Below are 19,330 nucleotides of genomic sequence, written 5' to 3' on the forward strand. Positions count from 1 at the left end.
TTTATAGACTGTTATTATTATTTTAATCTTAATATCTAAGTCCCTTTTCAATTGCTATATTTGTAGAAATATTAAATACTAAGAACTTATTTTATAAACAATATTAAGAGAGAAACATAAATATCTGCTCCTATAAAATCATATGCTCAAGGCCCTTCTGGGTACCTTACTCCAGGGAATCAACTGCAGCACTCAGCTTGGTGTCATATGCAAACAGGGTGAGCATGCCCTTAATCCCACTATCTATGTCATTGATGAAAATATTAATAATGTTTATCTCATGACAACTCAAAAAATATTATCATTTATCTTAGAACTTTCAATACATGCTAAAGTAATTCACACTACTGATTCTGCAGAGGGCTACTACTTGCACTAAGACTTCTGCTGTGACTCAGAGGCCTCATAACCTGTTTCACTCATTATTGTTTGATGGCCAGTTTGAAAATTCAATCCTGTGAATTCTCCTGCTTCTTCTTTCCCAGTTCATGTTACTCTAGACTCCTTCTTTCAAGCTTAAGTACTGCAGCACCCTTTCATCTTTCACAGATGAATCCTCTGAATTAAATTAAATTGCTTATATTTTCCCCTCTTCTGCTTGGGAGCTTACACCAAACATTGTAAGGATATTATCTTGCATTTGCTTCTGAGCCCAGCCTTGACCATCAGAAGGACTTCATGGAACTAGATTCAGGGAACTTGAAAGCAATTATAATCAGAATTTTTAGTGTTGCCAAGATTACGAAGGTTTTCATGAGTGTTATAATACTACAGCATGGTGGGTTGATGCAAGACACAGTTGTGATCCTGCAAAAAGAAGTGACATATTTTACATAAGTCTCTTCTGATGGGGTCCAGGGAAAGGAATTTTTTCAGCTGATTTCCTCTTCTATATTGATAAGCTTTAGAAAACAGACATAATTCCCTTTCTTATCATTCAGCAGGTGATACAATTCCAAGTGATGCCTACAAACAGAAGTAAGAAACATAAAAAGATCATAAAGTCAGGTTTGCTACTGCACTGTGAATGTTACAATGTGAACCCTACTGCTTTTGTACCCTTCCATTCACATGTTTCAAGCATTCTGGGTACAAATGCAAGGATAAGAGTTATATGGAGGATGGAAAAGCGGAACTGAAAGAAAAAAAAGAAGGGAGAAATATCTCCTACTCTAGCAAAGCAACGCAAACATTCAAATAAATAATGAGTCTTAATGCCTGTTACACACTGTGGAATGGGCAGCAAAAGGACATTAATCCAGTATTGCTTAGTCTTCTTGTTTTGGGGATATGTCTTGGGATGTTTCAATTTTTTGGTAGATCAAAAAATAGGAAGTAGTGAAAATGGTCTAGTAATGGGCAAGTGTCAGGCTGCCTTAACTGTAAGCACAACTGCCAGCTTCATCTATGATGTATGTGATATTTTACTCAGTAGTGCCATGAACACTTCAGCTTTCCTTGAATTATGCGTGAATCAATTACATGAACAACCCTACAGGCTTCTTGTGAAATTAATATGAAAAATACCCTTTGAGATAGTTCTTGAATTGTGTGTTATCTGAAATATCTTTCTGTCTTCAAACCCCTTGTTTAAAAATAAAACAACTCATTGGAAATGAGAGGGATGCTGGGAGTTGTAATTCAGTTCTATGCTGGGCAGATTGCCACTGAATCAGTGCTTCAGGAAACAGATTGCCATCTGAAAGGATGCCCACCTACATTCTTTTGTGTTTCAGTCTTCTCAATTAAAGGTGTTGGCTGCCACAACAATAAACACTATATGAATCAGCAAATTAATAATAAAGATAACATTGGGCTCAGGGAGCCTCTCAGAAGACAATTCAATCCAATATTCATATGACAGATATAATGAATATGTAATAGGAATTCCACAGCCTTTTCATGGAATGTTCCAAGTATTCAGGGGAAGAGAAACTGTTTACATAAAATACTCTGAAATTTCTCAGTGTATTTAATCCATAGGTGGCTCATCTCCACTTTTGCATCTTTTAGTCCCAGACCATTCAGTTTAACTCGGGATTTCAAAATGTAAGCATAATGAGAAAAAATATTCTTCCTTCCCCTCTAATTCTTGCATTGGCCTTTTTCAAATGTTCATTTCAAGTACTTTCTGCTGATTATGTTCAGAAGTCATAGTGTCTTGGAAAGATAATCTGTGTAGTGCTTTCAGCCTGAGCAGGTGAAAATAATAGCAACAGTCCTATATGAGATCTTGCCTTAGATTATGTTCTTGAATATTATAGCTTCATTGTATTTTTTCAGCATTTTATAGAACATATGTGGTTTGTAAATGGGTTTTTTAGGGAAAAATGAGGAAACTTTTGATGTAATTCTGTTTTTTTTCAATCTTCTTTTCACAATTTATTGTTATAATTTAATGTATTTATTGTTTGTGGGTCTGAGAGATGTGTAGCACCACAAGTAAGTTTGACCCTATCTTTTGATTCAAAAAGGAGGACTGGTGCTTTTTAAATCCATTTTTTGGATTATATTTGACCACATAATTTTTTTCATAACTGAAGCTGTTTTGGCGGCATCTATACAAGATAATTTTATACTCAAGATGGCTAAGTGTGAATACTTGATCAACAAAATTATTGATGAAAAAATGCCAATTTGTTTTTTTTCTAAGATCTCCTGAGCTGAAGGAAAAAGTCTAAAATAGGAATACGTTATTCTACATTTCTTCCAAATAAAGTGCAATTATTTTAAAATGTTCATTATGATATCTACCTATCTATTCTTTTATTCTACAGATAAGGAAGCAGAGTTTAGATTTTACAGCATCTTATTTTGAGTAGGTATGTGTTCTAATTTTCTTGATTTGTTTGAGCAAGGAGCAGCAGTCCTCATAATCAGCTAGGACCTCTACAGGGACCTAGGAAAGTGAATAAAACAATTCAAGCATGGAGAGGCTGTATGAGAAAAAAAAACAGAGTCTGGAAGACACATTATTCTGTGGCTGTGGTATGCAGACAGCATATAAGATAAGAAATGGTAATTTAGAATAGTTTGTCTTAGAGCTTGTACAAAATAAACAATATACTACCAGTATGAAGCAAACAGTTGTGGGAGGACCCTAGAAGTGCAGTCTTGTCAGGCAACCTAGGCAACTGTATTAAACAAAAAATTTTCAGAATCAAAGTTTTTTAGGATTTTTTAAGTACTTTTAAGCAGAAATCTGATTTAGCAGTACTGAACATTCAGTCATTTACCCCAAGGGAAATAGAGCTATTCTTTGGAGTTGTTCACGTCAGCAGTACCTCCAAGAAATATATAAAAAGTTCTCCTGTATTTCAAAAGGCTTAACATGCGGAACATTTACACAGGTGTGTGCCCCCACCAACTCAAAAATGACTTAATAGGAAAGTATTTGTTTTGAGGCTCACTCAGGTCTTGTATGCTGAGTAACAGAAAAAACACATTCTTCTGCTGAAAGATCGCTAATTGAAAAGCTTCATTTCATTTACATGGCGAATGGTCAGACCTTGCAAGCTGCAGAATACATATCACACAGAGCTATGCTGTCGGGACTCATCCCCGTATGGGCTACCAATTGTTGGCATTAGTGCTTAGCACCAATTTGACTGTCACCATCAGTTTACCATCTTACTATAAAACTTTCATACCTTCTCTCTGTGAGTTCCCACAGGCAGCTTCTCACAACACTGATTCCTTTTCTCTTCCTTGTGCCCAGCTGGCTGACACCTTCCTGTCCCTTGCACTAACCTTTACACCCCAAAGCCCAGCCAACACCCTCCTCTCTATCATCTAACCCACTCTTGTATAGCACCCATCCTTATTGGACACAGCTGTGACATATTAAGGGCAGGCCTGCTCCTACTCTTTGTTAATTAGTACAGCTGCAACTCCTCAGGGGTGAGATTGCCTTCAGCACTATCTCTATTCTCCTACAATCCATCCTCCCACACTATGCCTCGAAGTTCCTCAGCACACTGAAATAAATGTAAGAAGCAAGTCATTTTTTAATGTGGAAGAAACAACTTTACTGGACCATTAGAATCTCTTAAAATTGGCAAGTCATAAAACAATAGGTTCTCACATTTGTATGAGCTATGAATATATATGCAGTACACTGTTTCATCTGTGAGAACAGATGCTACTCCATTTATATGTAGATAACAAGATGGATTTAGCTGATTTCATAATTGACTGCCTAGTTCTTTACACTTAGTGACGCATGAATATTTTAGCGTTTGCTTTGTGTGTATGTTTTAGTTTACATGAAAACAAAAGAAAGGGTGTATGGATTCAGTTGAACAACTATATAACCGTTTATGCTATTTCCAGCAGTGGCCATAAGAGGATTGCCAGGAAAATAATGAAATGTGCACATGTTATTTGTCCTCCAGTACTTTCTTATGTTCTCTCAAATGGAGGTTTTCCTGAGCCTGTTTTGATTTGTTCAGTAAGAGTCAGTGAGTGTCTACTTGCACCATTTTCCCTTGAACACTTATAAACATTTCCTCTGAGGAGGAGGGTTTGACTAGGCAATCTCCACAGATCCCTGCCCATATTATCTCTTCTGTTCCAATATGGCACAGCAAACAGACCCACAGGTCATTTTTCTCTGTTGCATGGAAAAATATCTCCCTTTTTAAAACTTTAACTACTGCTGCTGCCAGCTTTATCCCATATCTAGTGTGGAAAAGGAGAATGAAAATATTACTCCAAGCCAAGCTTTCCTTGTTTTTGTGGGCCACTGCCACATTTCTCTATGCCTCCTCCTTTCTAGGGTAAAGTTTTCTTGTTTTCCCAGTCCTTCCTCCTTCAGAAGACATCACAAACTTTTAGTCATCCTTTTTGCCCTTTTCCAAGGATCTTTAATTACTATTTTTCCTTTACTAACCCAACAGGACAAGAAGTACACACAGTATCCAGGCTGGGGGCCACTCTGTGATTTATACAATGGCATGGTTTTTTCTCCTTTCTATTCCTCCCATAACAACAGCAACTAACTTTTCACTGGTGCTGTGAGAAAAGGGAACACAGGTGTTTCAGTGTTATTATCTGGCTGATCACTAAAATTTAGTTTCTACGGAGAAAGACAAAGTTAGCATGCTATGCGTGTCTATAATATTGTATGTATCTTTATTTTATATATATGTGTGTGTGTATATATATATATATATGAAATTCATATAAATATGTGTATACATTATTTTTAATTATATCACACTTTTTTATTTATTTAATCAAAATCTCATTTTTACCATCAGATAAATAAGAATAGGAAATTATGTTAATCATAATAATTAGTTATTTGTCCATTTTAGAATGACAAACTCTGGTGTCTTCACGTGAAAAATACTAGCTGTAACACTATCATAGTGTTACAAATGAAATGGTATAATAAAAATGCACATCATGTCCTGTATTTTTTTTACTTACATGACAAGAATATGAGAGAAAAAAGACCAACTCAATCACAGTCTTTATTTGATAGCTGCTAATATAAATATTTACTTTAATAAACTGCATTTAATAACTATTAACATGCCCCTACACTTTGAACTATAAACAGAACTGTAATCAAAAGAAGGTTAACATGAAATTTAAAAAAAACAAATAAAATAAAAGCAGTTCTCTGCTGAATTATTGTTTGGAATTATTTTAGAAATATTTTCGAGAAGAATATTGAATTTATATGTTGTTCTTTTTGTATGATGTTGCATGAAGGGTAAAAGAATCTACCATAGTCATAAGGAGGCAACAGATCTGCTTTAGAGGGGTTGTGCCTGTATTAGCAAATCAACCAGAAGGTCAAGATCACAGGATTTGAAGTATGTAAACCTAACAAATAATGTATCTGAAGATGCTTAATGTGTACAATATGTCTGACAGAATACCTGTCTCCTAGAGCTTTTGGCAAAGCTAGAGGAAATTTTCATTCTGTCACTCAAGCGGATTATATGTTTTGATATTCAAACACATCAAACAATTTTAACTACCCACTGTGATATTTAGCTAATTAAATAAGGAAAGGGAAATATAAAAATTGAAAATGACTAGAAGTTGTAAAAGTGGAGCATGAAGAAAGGCAATGCATTAAGACACATATCCCAAACATGACTATATATATTTATTTATTTTAATAAATGCGTGCTCTATCTTTTTTCAGCTTTTACTAGCGATGTTTACAATGGCAGCACTTAATCTAGTTAAAATTACCCACTCTCCTTATCTTTTTACTGTTCTAAAATTCAACAGTAAAGTGCAATCTGCTAGAGAATTAGCATTGTCTACAGAAATGCAGACAGTAGTGTCTGGAAATGAGGCACTAAAATCTAGTAGGAATAAAAACACACCCAAAAGCAAAACACAAATCTAATACAAATCACCCATCTGCCCAGTCCCAGAATAAAACTGTTTTAAATCTTGCATCTGAATAGCTATTGTCAATTGTTATATTCTATTTTTAAGCAAATCTTTTAAAAATTCATTGCCTTTAAAGACAAAGGATGCCTCTACCCTATGTATTGGTATTGTTTTTATACCTAAGTTGTTTTGTGATTTTATGATATGGAGGCTAAATAAAAATAGCTATTGGGAATCACATTCACATCCTCATTATACAAGGGACTGAGCAGGTGGGAATGTACCTGTAACAGAACATTTTGATTGTTTCTAGTTATACACAGTGAATATTTAATCCAAACTTACCCAAAACAGGAATGCCTAAGTAAAATCCAAGACCTAGAAAAATATTTAAAATTTCACAGTGCTTTACAATATAATATGCTGCTAATTTATTCAGCAAACCCTGTGAAATACTAAAGCATGTTACACAAGTGGTTCAAAGACATGTCACTAGTGATATTTTTGCTGTCAGTCTTCAAAACTTATGATATTTGTGGTATTCTTTTTTTCTTTCTACGATATATATTCTAAGCGCATATACAAAAATAACAAATATACTGCTAAGAGTTAACTGACTATGCATTTTATAGTGACTGTTTACAAAAGCAGCAACAAACCTATCAAAATTTACAACACTTAAAAATAAGATTACTATACTTTGTTACATTATATAACCAAGTCATATAATGTGACAGTTTAAAATTTTTAATATGTTATTCTTTAAAATCCATTATTTACTGTTTGCAGAGTTCAAACCTGCCAGCATTTTGCTAACATAAGAAATTTACTACCTTGCATCTTGAGTGGCAGCCCTCAATTTGGGAAAAAAAAAGGCTGTGCTTCATATGAGGTCTTCTAGCTCAGACTACAAGAAAACAGTTTACTGTAGAATCCTTGAGGGTATTTTTTAATAATTAGATAGATATGATGACTTTTTACAATAAAAATTGTTACAAGAAATATGAAAAAACAATGAAAAAGATTACTCTTTAATTTAGGACCAAGATAGAAGTACATTTCAACTTGTCTGTATAAAAAAGGCTTCTTCTAAACTTGTCCATTGACCTTGGTAGCACAAAAAAATTTTAAAGCCTGTGTATTTCAGGTCACTGCTTGAAACAACAGAATTTCTGCAGGTTTTATTTGATGGATTGAATGTCTGATTTTGATTTTGCTTTTTAAAGTGCATTTATTGAAAATGTTACAGAGTAGCTTATGCCTATTAAATTTTACTGAAGCCTGCATTTAAAAAGATGAGAAAATAAAGTAGGTTTCAAAAACATTAGAGCATCTTTTAATTTTTCTTCTCTTAAAGAGCAAGCTCCCATTGTCTTTTAGACATATAGATTGATGCTTTGTAGAGATGGGCAAGGCCATAGAGAAGGGGAAGAGAAAGGAAAAAAAAGAGGGTATTATCAAGGTAAATTGGTCATTTAAAAGCCCGTAATAATAATAAAAATGTTTTCCCATCTAAGTTCAGCATTTAAAATGGACATTTCAAAATCAGTCTCCATGGGGGGGGCATACAATTTTTTACAACCACATGTACATGCCAGTATGCATTAATTTGATTAGTTACTACCTTAGAATTTTATTCCGTATTTATAAACTAATATAAATAATTCATCTGACTGAGCAGTAATACTGGAAGGATACTTTTTACCATAAAACCCTATAGTAATTACAAATACTATTTATATTTATTCAAATTTAAGTATCTATTTATCAATATATATCTACATATAAGTATATAAGGCATTGCGTTCTATGCCTGAATGTGACACATGTAATTCTATTAGAATTTCTTTTATGTGTTATAAACTGTGTATATTTATGTATCCTTTCTTTTTATGGATTTAACTGAAATACTTTGCTATTTCCTGAAGATTTCATGCTGAAAAATCTCAATTTCAGTTCTGCAGGACACAGCTAAAGATCAGTGTTCCTCCAGTTTCTGTTCATCTGCACTGGTCAATTAGGTGCTTTTCCTGGAGCTCAACCCAGGGGAATAATCATTTCTCTTCAGAAAATAATGTAGTACATAGTACTAGGTAGTTCCAGCTACAGATTTATTTTTTTCTCCAACTGTGTACACCTGAATTACTTCATGCTGAAGTAACCATAACTTAGGATACACTAATGCTAGAAACAAGATGAATAACTCTTGAAAAATAATCTTCCTCAGGGTTTGAGCATTGAAGTAAAATACTTTCATTGTTGATATAAAACTTTCAATAACTTTCTGTCTAATATTGAAACCTAGTTCTCTGTACTCATTACTGTGTTGGAGAATTAGGGGAGAGAAAATGGAACATAGGAATTGCCATTTAGTGTCAGACAGCCTCATTTTGTTCTCTGTTTGATCTTGCACTGATTTCAGAGGAATGCCTAAGGAATTCAGTAGAAAAATATTTTTCTCCTCAACTCTTCATCTACCATCACTTATAGGTCTCACTTTAACTGGTTGGAAGCAATGATTTCCCTGAAGCATAAATTCAAGATCCTTCATAAAGGTTATTTTAAAACATTTTTGCATTAAATATGGACATTTCTGTATCCGCTAAACTTCAAAACATATCTAAGATTTCCTTCACAAGTCTATGATTAAAAATTGTACATCTATTTATATCTAACAGTTTTGTGTAGGTCATGAATATTGCTTTATATGTCTTGTTTTGATTTCTTCCAGAACTCAGTTTTTCCAGGGCGAGTATAAGTCATTCTGGATAGGTGTCCCTGAAACACTGTTTCCTGCATGATTGCAGGTGCTCTGTCTTCTTCTCTGTGAGCATTGCAGCATATGTTCCTCAGATACTAGGTACTTTGGTTCCTACTAAGTATTCCTATTATTTTTCTCATTATCTCATCAACAATCTACTTGTGACGGCCTTACAATAAGAAATTTAATTGCTGTTTTCTCTCAAATAATAAATAAAGAGAACAGAAAGACTTCAGGAAACAGACTTGGCCAGCTTTGCTTTCCAAGTAAACGTAAAGGACCAACAGTAAGTAATTGCAAAGCTATGAAAGTAAGGGGCATAAAAAATAATTCTTTACTGCCAGTGGTCTGTTGGAATTAAAATATTTATTTTTTATTCTAAATATTAAACTGATTTGGAAAGGGTAATAAAAACTAAAAATAATAACGTTAAGAGGGCCAAAAAAGAGTGAAGAGACTGCGGTCATCAGCAATTCTTTGATAATGAGTGATTATTTTCTTTACCAGCAAACAGTTGTCTCCTATTTTTGTTTATTCCATCTTTTTAGTGACATTTAATCCAAGGTTTAGAAAAGGTTAAAGGTGCAATTGTAAGATGCAAGCCAATTTTCTATCCCACTCTTACTAGCATTTGTTCTGTATTATGCTTTGTAAATCTCTCAAAAGTTTCAAATATCTGCAGATAAAAAAATAAAGATGGCACTCTAGGCACTACATTGGCAATGCGAGCAGTAAATTAGCTTAGAATGGTAAACTTCTAAAAAACCAGTATGCTATAAACCTTGTGCAATGCCTTAGTTGTATCATTGTAATACATTCTCTGGAAAGGTTACAAGCACTGGAGGAAAATGATAAGCATCTGTTTTTCACTCTAAGTCTTACCATGTTTGACAAACAAAAACAGTTTGAACTGAGAAATTAAATTTATAGCTTACTGGTGAGTAATCCCAACAATCTACAGGCTCGTTTCCTGAAATTCTTTTCAATGGGATGGCTACCAGATATGGTACATTAGGCACTGTTGAGAATTTTTCTGGTACAATATGGTTTAATGACAAAATGGAAATTAGATAGTGGGGAAAATCAGACAGTGGAAGAAATTCTATGAATGCCAATATTGGTAACAAATATTACTTTTACTTGTTTTGAAGAAATGCAAATTTTCCTTTTTTTATTTAAAATCTTAATTAAATGGATATACCGTCTCATACTGTGCATGTGCTGAAAAACATGCCAGGGGTGAAGACCACATTGGATCAACAGAGAGCTGTGGTTGGAACTCAGAAAAAGAAAAAGGAGAGTTTGTGACCTTTTGTGACCTTTAGAAGTAGGGGCAGGCAACTTAGGAAGACTTACAAGGATGTCTACCTGTTCTAGTTAAAAGTGTCCCTGTCCATGGCAGTTGGAACTAAATGATCTTCAAGGTTCCCTTCTAACTCAAGCCATTCTATGATTTTCTGTGCCGTGAGGTTATGCAGGAAGAAAATTGGGACCACCAAATCTCAAGTAAAACCTAATCTTCCTAGTGTCATAAAAAAATATTTCTATAAATACATTAGCAACAAAAGGAGGGATGAAGAGAATCTTCATACATTGATGGACACGATGGGGGAAACTGGAAACCGAGGCACACAAAGCTGAGGTACTTGATGCCTTCTCTGCCTTAGTCTTTAACAGAAACTGCAGTTGTTATGGATATCAATTGCCTGGAGAAAAAGGACCTGGAGGTGCTGGTTGACGGCTGGCTGAACACGAGCCAGCAGTGAGACCAGGTGGCCCAGAAGGCCAATGGCATCCTGACTTGTATCAGAAGCAGCATGGCCAGCAGGATTAGGGAAGGGGCCGTTGCCTCTGGTGAGGTTGCACTGAATTCTGTGTTCAGTTTTAGGCCCCTGATGATAAAAAAGACAGTGAAGTGCTGGAGCATGTCCAAAGAAGCTGGAAAAAGGGTCTAGACAGTAAGTCCCGTGAGGAGTGGCTGAAGAGCTCATAATTGTTAAATGCCCCTGATTAACTTTCTGTCCTTTATATATTTGGAAATGAGTTCCAAGAAGTCTTGCCCATGACCTTTCCAGGGACGGAGATAAAGATAATTGGCCTATGGTGTGCAGTCTTCCATTCCACTTTTTCTTCTTAAAGATAAACATAGTATTAATCTTCTTCCACCTAATGAATCACCCAAGGCCACTGACATCTTTAATTTCTATGTTGTTATAAGTGCTAAACCAGCCATTATATTTTCCTCACAAATTATCTTTGTTTTTCTTAACTTACTGTGGATAGCTGACCACTGATAAAAGCACAAGAAAGAAGTACCTGTTTTCATTGCTGATTCCTTCATTTACACTGATGCGGTTAGGAAACTTCAGGTACACCCTTTTTAAAAATTGACAATCTTTATAAAATGTGGTAGCAATAAGCCTTACGCATGAGCATATCAACTGTTCTCTTCTAGCAGATGCACAATTCATCTACCTTTGTCCTCTTGGTTAGTGAACAGCAAATGAAAGCAATCCAGATGATCATGGTAGTCTATGGTGCCTCCTAATGGAAAAGTGTATTTCATCAGTTACTATTTTCTTTGGATTCATGGATAATACTGCCTATAAGATCCCATAAAAGAATCCATTGTTTTATTCTGAAATCTGGCAGCCACTACTTATTTTGCTGGTTTTTGAGTGGTTTTGTTTTCATATGTGATTTTGGTGTTGCTGTTTCTTTTTGCTGATTTTGTTTGCTTGTTTGTTTGAGTTTTCTCTGACACTTATTTCATGAAATGTTAAATAGATGTGTTAGGAAAGAGGCTGTTCCAAGGTATGTCTTCCAGAAGCATTTGTTTAGTCTTACTGTCTCCTTCTTTTCCATCTTCTGAGTTTTCTCTAGGTTGCCTCCAACAGCTAGTATGCTTAACATTGCAAAGGTTGTAGAATCTAGAAATGGTTAATTTCCTTCACTATAAACCCAGCTGGATCATCTCTAAATATTTTAATAGATGCTTTACTTGGATAAAGTGGTAAAATCAGTAACATGAGCTTTGTCTTGTAGTTCATTCACAAGCATAGATATACACACAGTGAATTGCTACCAGTAGAAGAGATTAAATAATAACATTATACCACCTTAGTTGATTATCACTCTTGTAATTGTTATACAATCAAATTGGGAAAAATTGAGTCATCTCTGTAACATTTTAGTGGCCTCCAATTTGCATTGTCTTCCCTGAATTTATTATTTGGAGCTGTGTGAATAGAGTACAATATACCAAACATATGTAGCTAAATTATCATTTGCTGCTGCTAACTCTCTTTTTTCCTCTTTGGTTGATGTACAGTACAGAAACCAAAGAAGGAAAAAGACCTAAAAGTGAAAAATCAATGCTTCCTAACTTTGAGAGCTTTTTGGGTACTAATTTGAGTACGTCACTGACTGATACAGAACAATAGACACCTTTGGGGATAGGATCTAAATAGCTTCCCAGATTGAGTTCTCAGTAATGAAGCTCCTGTTAAAGATGAAAATGCACTGTTAAATCTGTTGTTCGGTATTATGCTGACAGTTCATTTGGTTTTGCTTCAATCTGTGAATACCTTTTAAAAAGCAATAACAGAATTCACAGTGATTATACTATTTTCCCCTTTGTTTTGAAGGAAATGCTGAGTGTTTCTACCAAAAAAAATAAAACTAGTTAATGACATAGGCAGACCTTGCAATTGCTTCATTGTTGCAAGTGTGCAAACTTAGGATCTGAAGTAAAAGGAAGACAAGCCCAGTCCACTAATAAGTGTGCGAAGGCATGCTACCAGTATGAGTCTTTTCAGAGAGCTGAAGCAGCATGTGTGGCACATATTGCTGAGATTATTCAGAAATTGAGAGCAAAGATGAATGCATGACCTGCTTTCAAATGAGAATGAATGCAGCTCCTGGTAGCTCAGCATGATGTTTTCTTTAGATTCAGAGCCAGCTGCTTCAAAACAATAAAGAAAATCCTATCCAAGCTATATCCATCCTTCAAATAGGAGACCAACAATAGCTGGCAGGGAGTGGAGGAATTCTGCATTTGCTTTTGCTATATTATTTCAGACATCTCCTTTTCTCATGATTCCTACAGTAAAATTCTATTATAAAAACTGACATCAGCAAGACTACATATATATTTATATACACGTACATGCATATTTATGTACACTACTTTGTTACAAAAATAGTGTTTATCTAGAGAAATAAATGAATAATCCACATTTCCAGTGCTAAATATTGTATAAGCAGAATTTAAGATATATGTTTAAATTAATATATTAAACCTTATCCCTGGAAGTAAAAAAAATAATGTGCCTTTACATGGAAAAAATAAATTTTGTTTCTGAAGTAAATGATGACTAATAACTTCTGTACATTGCTATAAATGTGTGGGCAGAAGACTTGGTACACAAGAAATCTTCATGCTGTTCAGAAAATATATATATAGTCTTCAATTCAGAGCTACTGAATTTCATTTTTGAAAATGTAGGCATTGAAAAAGTTGCATTAAAATATAACAGCAAAAGCTGAAGGTAATGCAGATGTTAATAGCTCTTCAATGTCACTATTTACTGTCACTATTTATTTTATGTATAATAACTTTGAAATACTGTGACATGGTTATTCTTCCCCTCTATTCCACCCTTGTGAGACCCCAGATGGAGTGCTGCATCCAGCTCTGGGATCCCTAGCACAGGAGGGACATCAAACTGTTGGACTGAGTCCAGAGGAGCCCACCAAGTAGATCAGAGGGATGAAGAACCCCTCCTATCAGGAAAGGCTTAGAGAGCTGGGATTGTTCAGCCTGGAAAAGAGAAGGCTTTGGGGTGAACGAATTGTGCCCTTCCAGTACCTGAAGGGAGCCTACAAGAAAGCTGGAGAGGGGCTTTTTACAGGAACATGTAGTCACAAAACAAGGGGAAATTGATTTAAATTGAAAGAGGGTAGATTCAAAGGAGATATTAGGGAAAAAAATCTTTACTGTGAGAGTAATGAGACACTGAAACAGGTTGCCTGGAGACACTGTGGGTTCCACATCCTCAGAAATATTTAAGGCCAGGTTGGGTGGAGCTCTGAGCAATCTGGTCTAATGAAAGGTGCCCCTGTCCGTGGCAGGAGATTGCAAATCTTTGAGGTCCCTTCCAACCCAGACCATTCTCTGATTCTATGATTCTACAATGTATGTGGCATGAAAGAGGATGTTAAATGTGAAGTATTTGACACCATTACTGTTATCATTTAACGTTACCACAATGTACATGACACACATTCAATATTTCATTTTTTTAATAATATTAAAGTTTGTAAATTTCTGTTATAGTTTTCATTCATCTTTGTTTCCAGTTTGAATTGATGTCTCCCCCAAGCAAAGTAGATCCTTGTATTTCTTTCAGAAGTTCCTGTTAGTTTGGCTTTGTATCCTCCACACAATATACTGAATAGCCAAAGGAAAAAAGCACCAATCAAGAGGACAAAGCCGCTTCAATAGACTTCTTGAGGGCTTACAAGCACTGATCGATCATATTATTGTAAAAGGTATCAAAGACTGAATTTCAGCCAAGATAAGCATTATTGAATATTGGGTACTTCTCTGAAAGCATTTACTATCTCCATGACTAGATCTGTTCTGCAGTCAACAGATTTCCCATGCATTACCCTATCATTTACTATTTATACATCATATTAACTTACATTCTTTACACACTGAATTTTCTAGAGGTCCTTGAAGTTATTAAGCATAGGCCACACTCTGAACCTTGCACTTGTTCACAAACATGAACTGAAAGTGAAAGCACAGCAATTAATAAAACTATGGGAAGTACAATATAGTACTCTGTTTAAAATGTAGCAGCATCAGTCTATTGAGACTTATGTGGTACACACAGACTTGCAAAAAAAAGCTTGCAATTAATCCAAACCTGTGAAAATAGTAAGAAAATGCTACAGGAAATACATCTCACAGCCATGATCTGAGTTTGGAAGATAGCACATAAAAGGGAAAATATATTGGGATGGTGCTTGTATGCCCACATAAATTATAACCATTCAGATAATTTTTTTTTCTGCTTCATACAGGAAAGGATCCTGAGTCCTGTTGTGGACAAATCCTTTTTTAGGTGGGGCCTGCATCCTTTCACCTCCCTGACTTAGGAATAGTAGTTGATATATTGTCAAATCTTCCACCCTTTCCTGCCTATCTCCTCCTCGCTTATTATCATGGGGGTTAGAATGGAAGTCAGGGTGTGAATCACAGAATTGTTCAGGTTGGAGGGGATCACACAGGATCATCTGGTCCAATCTTACTGCTCAAGCAGTGTCAACCCAGAGCACATGGCGCAGGATTGTGCCCAGATAGTTCTTGAATATCTCCAGAGAGAGACTTCACGACTTCTCTGGGCATTTTGTTCTAGTGCTCAGTCACCTCACAAAAAAAGAGTTCATCCTAATTTTTGGTCTGGAGCCGCCCAGGTGCAGGACCTTGCATTTGCCTCTGTTGAGTTTCAGACAGTTCTTTGCCCATCTCTTCAGCTTGTCAAGGTCCTTCTGAAGGTTTGTACAACCCTCTGGGGTTTCAGCCACTCCTCCCAGCTTTGTGTTATTAGTGAACTTGCTGAGGAGGCCTCTGTTCCTTCATCCAAGTAATTGATGAATAAACTAAACATTACTGGACCCATTATTGAACTTTGGGGGACAAATTGTTCCTTCTAGCAGAGCCTGAGTATACAGATATTTAGGGAGGAGAAGAGAGTTCCATTCAACCTCATAGACATCTGAGAGAAAACATACTTTCATTTTAAAATTTTAAGAAAATTTTACAAGAAGCAAACATAAACTTCATAAAGAAATTTTCTCAGTTTAGCTCCCTTTGCAATACAACATAGAATCATTAAAAAAAAAAAAGACACATTGAAAGAAATCTTGAAGATCATCTTTTTCCAACTCCCCTAACACCACCATAGGCAGCAATGTCTCCCACAAGACCAGGTTTCTCAGGGCCCTATCTGAACTATCCTTGAACTCCTCCAGGAATGGGGCATCCACAACTTTTTTGGGTAACCTGTTCCAGATCTCACTATCCTCTGAGTAAAGCATTTCTTCATACCATATAAACTAAATCTCTGCCCTATCACTATCTACCCAGGTAAAAAAATCCCTCTCCCTTTTTTTTATAAAAATAGAATATGTTAAAAAGTTTGCTAATGTTTAAATTACCTCTTTAAGTCTTTGGTTTGGATATAGAGCAGCTGGCATTTTGCTCTTTAGAATATTAGCTATCTGTACCATTCTGTACTGATAATCTGGAAGAGTGATCTGTGTAAACATGGTCATATACATACATGATAAAGTTATCGAGGACACCAACATCTTCATTTACACTGACCAATTTTGTTATTAGAGGTTAGTCTGACTTTAATAACATTTATTTGAATTAGCCTTCAATGTTAAGCAAGAACAAATCAGCTGCCTTTTCTTGTTTTACAAAATCCCAATGTACTATGGCTGAAGAGACTGTGAGAAGTTTTAGGATAATCATACCAATAAAGCCCTCTGCTGGAGAGATACCTGCTTGCCAAAGAAACTTTTCCTGCACCAGACTTACTGCCTACTTGAATGACACTGTTTTCTTCATCCCCCTAGTTGTGTTGGTTGGAAAGGTGATTTTTTTTTTTCCCGCTCACTTTCATTCAATCTATGCTAGCAAAACATTTGGAGTTCAGCCTCAACCATTTTGTCTTTCTCCCCAGGAAGAAAGTTGGCCATCTGACAAAATGATAACTGAGCAAGAACATTTTTAAGAGCTAAGCTCACAGGGCTGCCAAAGCAGCACCTGCAGCAGCAGCATATGTTGCACTGGGAGTACTTGGGAGTTGCCTGAGCAGTTTTACTTGCTGAGGGGAGGAGACACCTGGCTCTAACTGTCTGCAGTCTGCAGAGCTGGCACAGGCCTATTTATTTTTTTTAAGATATTGTGTCACTTCTAAAAAGATATAACTGCTCCATTGACATGTTTCACCTACCATTTTGAAATGTATTACAGTTTATTTTATATAATTATAGCATTATCCATGGCAAAAAATTCATAGGCATGGGAGACATGTGAATGACACTTTGAAGTAAAAATTCTGTCATTATGTTAGACATGTGGCTGGCAGGATTTCAACAGATGGACTTAAATGATTAGCATAAGGAAATAGCAGTTTTTAACTACACAAGGTGGTGTAAAGAACAAGTCCTGCTGTGTTATTAGTCTTTGATGTTTATTCATTCACATTTAAGTAGTTCCCTTCTGTGTGAAGTAGCCATCAGTACAGTAAGAATGTTCCCTCTAGAATGGGCCTTGTTACTGCCACTATGGCATGTTCTGTGACATGGATCATCACTGGTAACGCTATGAAACAATTTTTTGAAGAAAAGGGAAGCAGCAAAAGAAACATACAAATATGGAAGTATTGCTGAAATTTTAACACTGCTTATTTCCACATTCTCTTAAAGTGTATGGTCAATTTTATTAAAAATTATTGTGAGATCATTTGTACTATGTGGATTCATATGGAGTTTTGCCCAGCTGTATTTTATCTTGTCACAAGTTATTTCCACTTTTAAAGATTGTGCAGTTCAAATTATGTTCATTGTTATCCCCATTTTTTTATACCACTGTGCAGCTTTTCTTTCTGGACTCACAGAAACACTTAAACTCTTCTCCCTTTTAATTTACATGGGATCAGGTAAACCTGCAACCACAAAAACAAATACTGCTTCAGTATCCAGCAGCCACAGTAGAAGACAGATTAGCATCATCAAATGCTCAAGAAAATCTTTTGCTGTTTCATTTTTAAAAAGCAAGTCTATTCCCTAAGAACTCTTTGGAGGATCATTCAGTTATTAATTTCTCAGGTCAAATAACCATCACAGTACTTTGTTCAAATATTTAATAAATCTCTTAGAAGAAAAGTGAACCACATAGGTTCTAAGCATACGTCTGTCACAGTAAGTATCTGCCTGCTCTTACCTCCTGTGTTGATGCTAACCTGTATCCTGAGCTAAGGTTGTTTGTGAATTATTTAAATGGACCTGTACTTGATCAAAGATTTACCTTTGATTGATAAAATCATTCATTTTCTCTGCAAATTAGCAGATACGTGACATATTTCAAATAATAAGATAAAAATATACATTTGAACTATATTTTTAGAATTAAGATCCTTGAATTTCTAAAAGCTTTATTAGTAAATAACAGCATGTTCATTGTTATTGGGAGCATTTTTGCCAGGAGCAGAAAATGAATAACGGTGTCATTAACTGTGCATGTTCTTGATCAGTTTGAAAATGGTGCAATAAGTAGGTACATAATCAACTTGTTGCTGGAGGAGATTTTCTTCTTTGTCTTCTGATACTTCGTTTCATAGTAACATAGGGTGGTTTTCAACAGAAGAACTTGGTGTCAGTTGTTCTATTCATGGCCTCTCCAATGAACAGCTTTGTACTCTAGTTTCTTCCCAACTCCATGGAATATTAGAGAAACATTCGAAAACAAAATATATTTGTAGAAGAGAGAAACAGAGAAAAAAACTGTTTTCCATTTCTAAAGACATATTGTTATGTGTTAATATCTCTTTAAAATTAAATATTAAATATTTCATTTCATTATAAATTGCCCTAAGATACAGTGTTGCCCTAAACCAAAGTGAGGGATTTTTTAGTGTCAACTAAGAAACCTCTAGTTCTTATGTTTTGTTGACTAAAAAAGATCAGCTAATTCAGTCCCAGCTCCTCCCCAACTTAAGCTCTTATAAAAATCATTTGCCTCTGCAGGAAGATAAAAGCCGAAGAAGCCATTACTTATTAAGGATAGCATTTACAGGTACAAAGAAACCTTTGAAACACTGGATTAAGCTGTAAGGCTATAAAAGCTGTTGAATTACCTGGAGTATTTTTACACTGTTTTTATATTTACAAATATTGTGTTTTGGAAAATATGATACTACAGGGCACCACTGAACAAATTAGACAAGTAGCAATGAGGAAAACTACAGCTTACCTTCATTCTTTTATTTTCAATTTCTGAAAAACAGGTGTCATGAGGAAGGGGACAAATGCATTTAATTTCAGATTCTGTCTTTGAATAATTCTTTCTTTCTCATTGACTAAATGATTCAGTTAGTCTTTTTGCATTTCCTTGCTGACAACCTT

General features: G+C 35.3%; 1 protein-coding gene across 1 annotated transcript in view; it reads left to right on the plus strand.

Annotated features, from left to right (window-relative positions):
• EYS (eyes shut homolog) overlaps positions 1-19,330 on the plus strand; it is a 702,981-nt gene that overhangs the window by 305,910 nt on the left and 377,741 nt on the right. The window lies entirely within an intron of this gene.

Source organism: Haemorhous mexicanus, chromosome 3, assembly GCF_027477595.1.
Source record: "Haemorhous mexicanus isolate bHaeMex1 chromosome 3, bHaeMex1.pri, whole genome shotgun sequence".
Lineage (NCBI taxonomy): Eukaryota > Metazoa > Chordata > Aves > Passeriformes > Fringillidae > Haemorhous > Haemorhous mexicanus.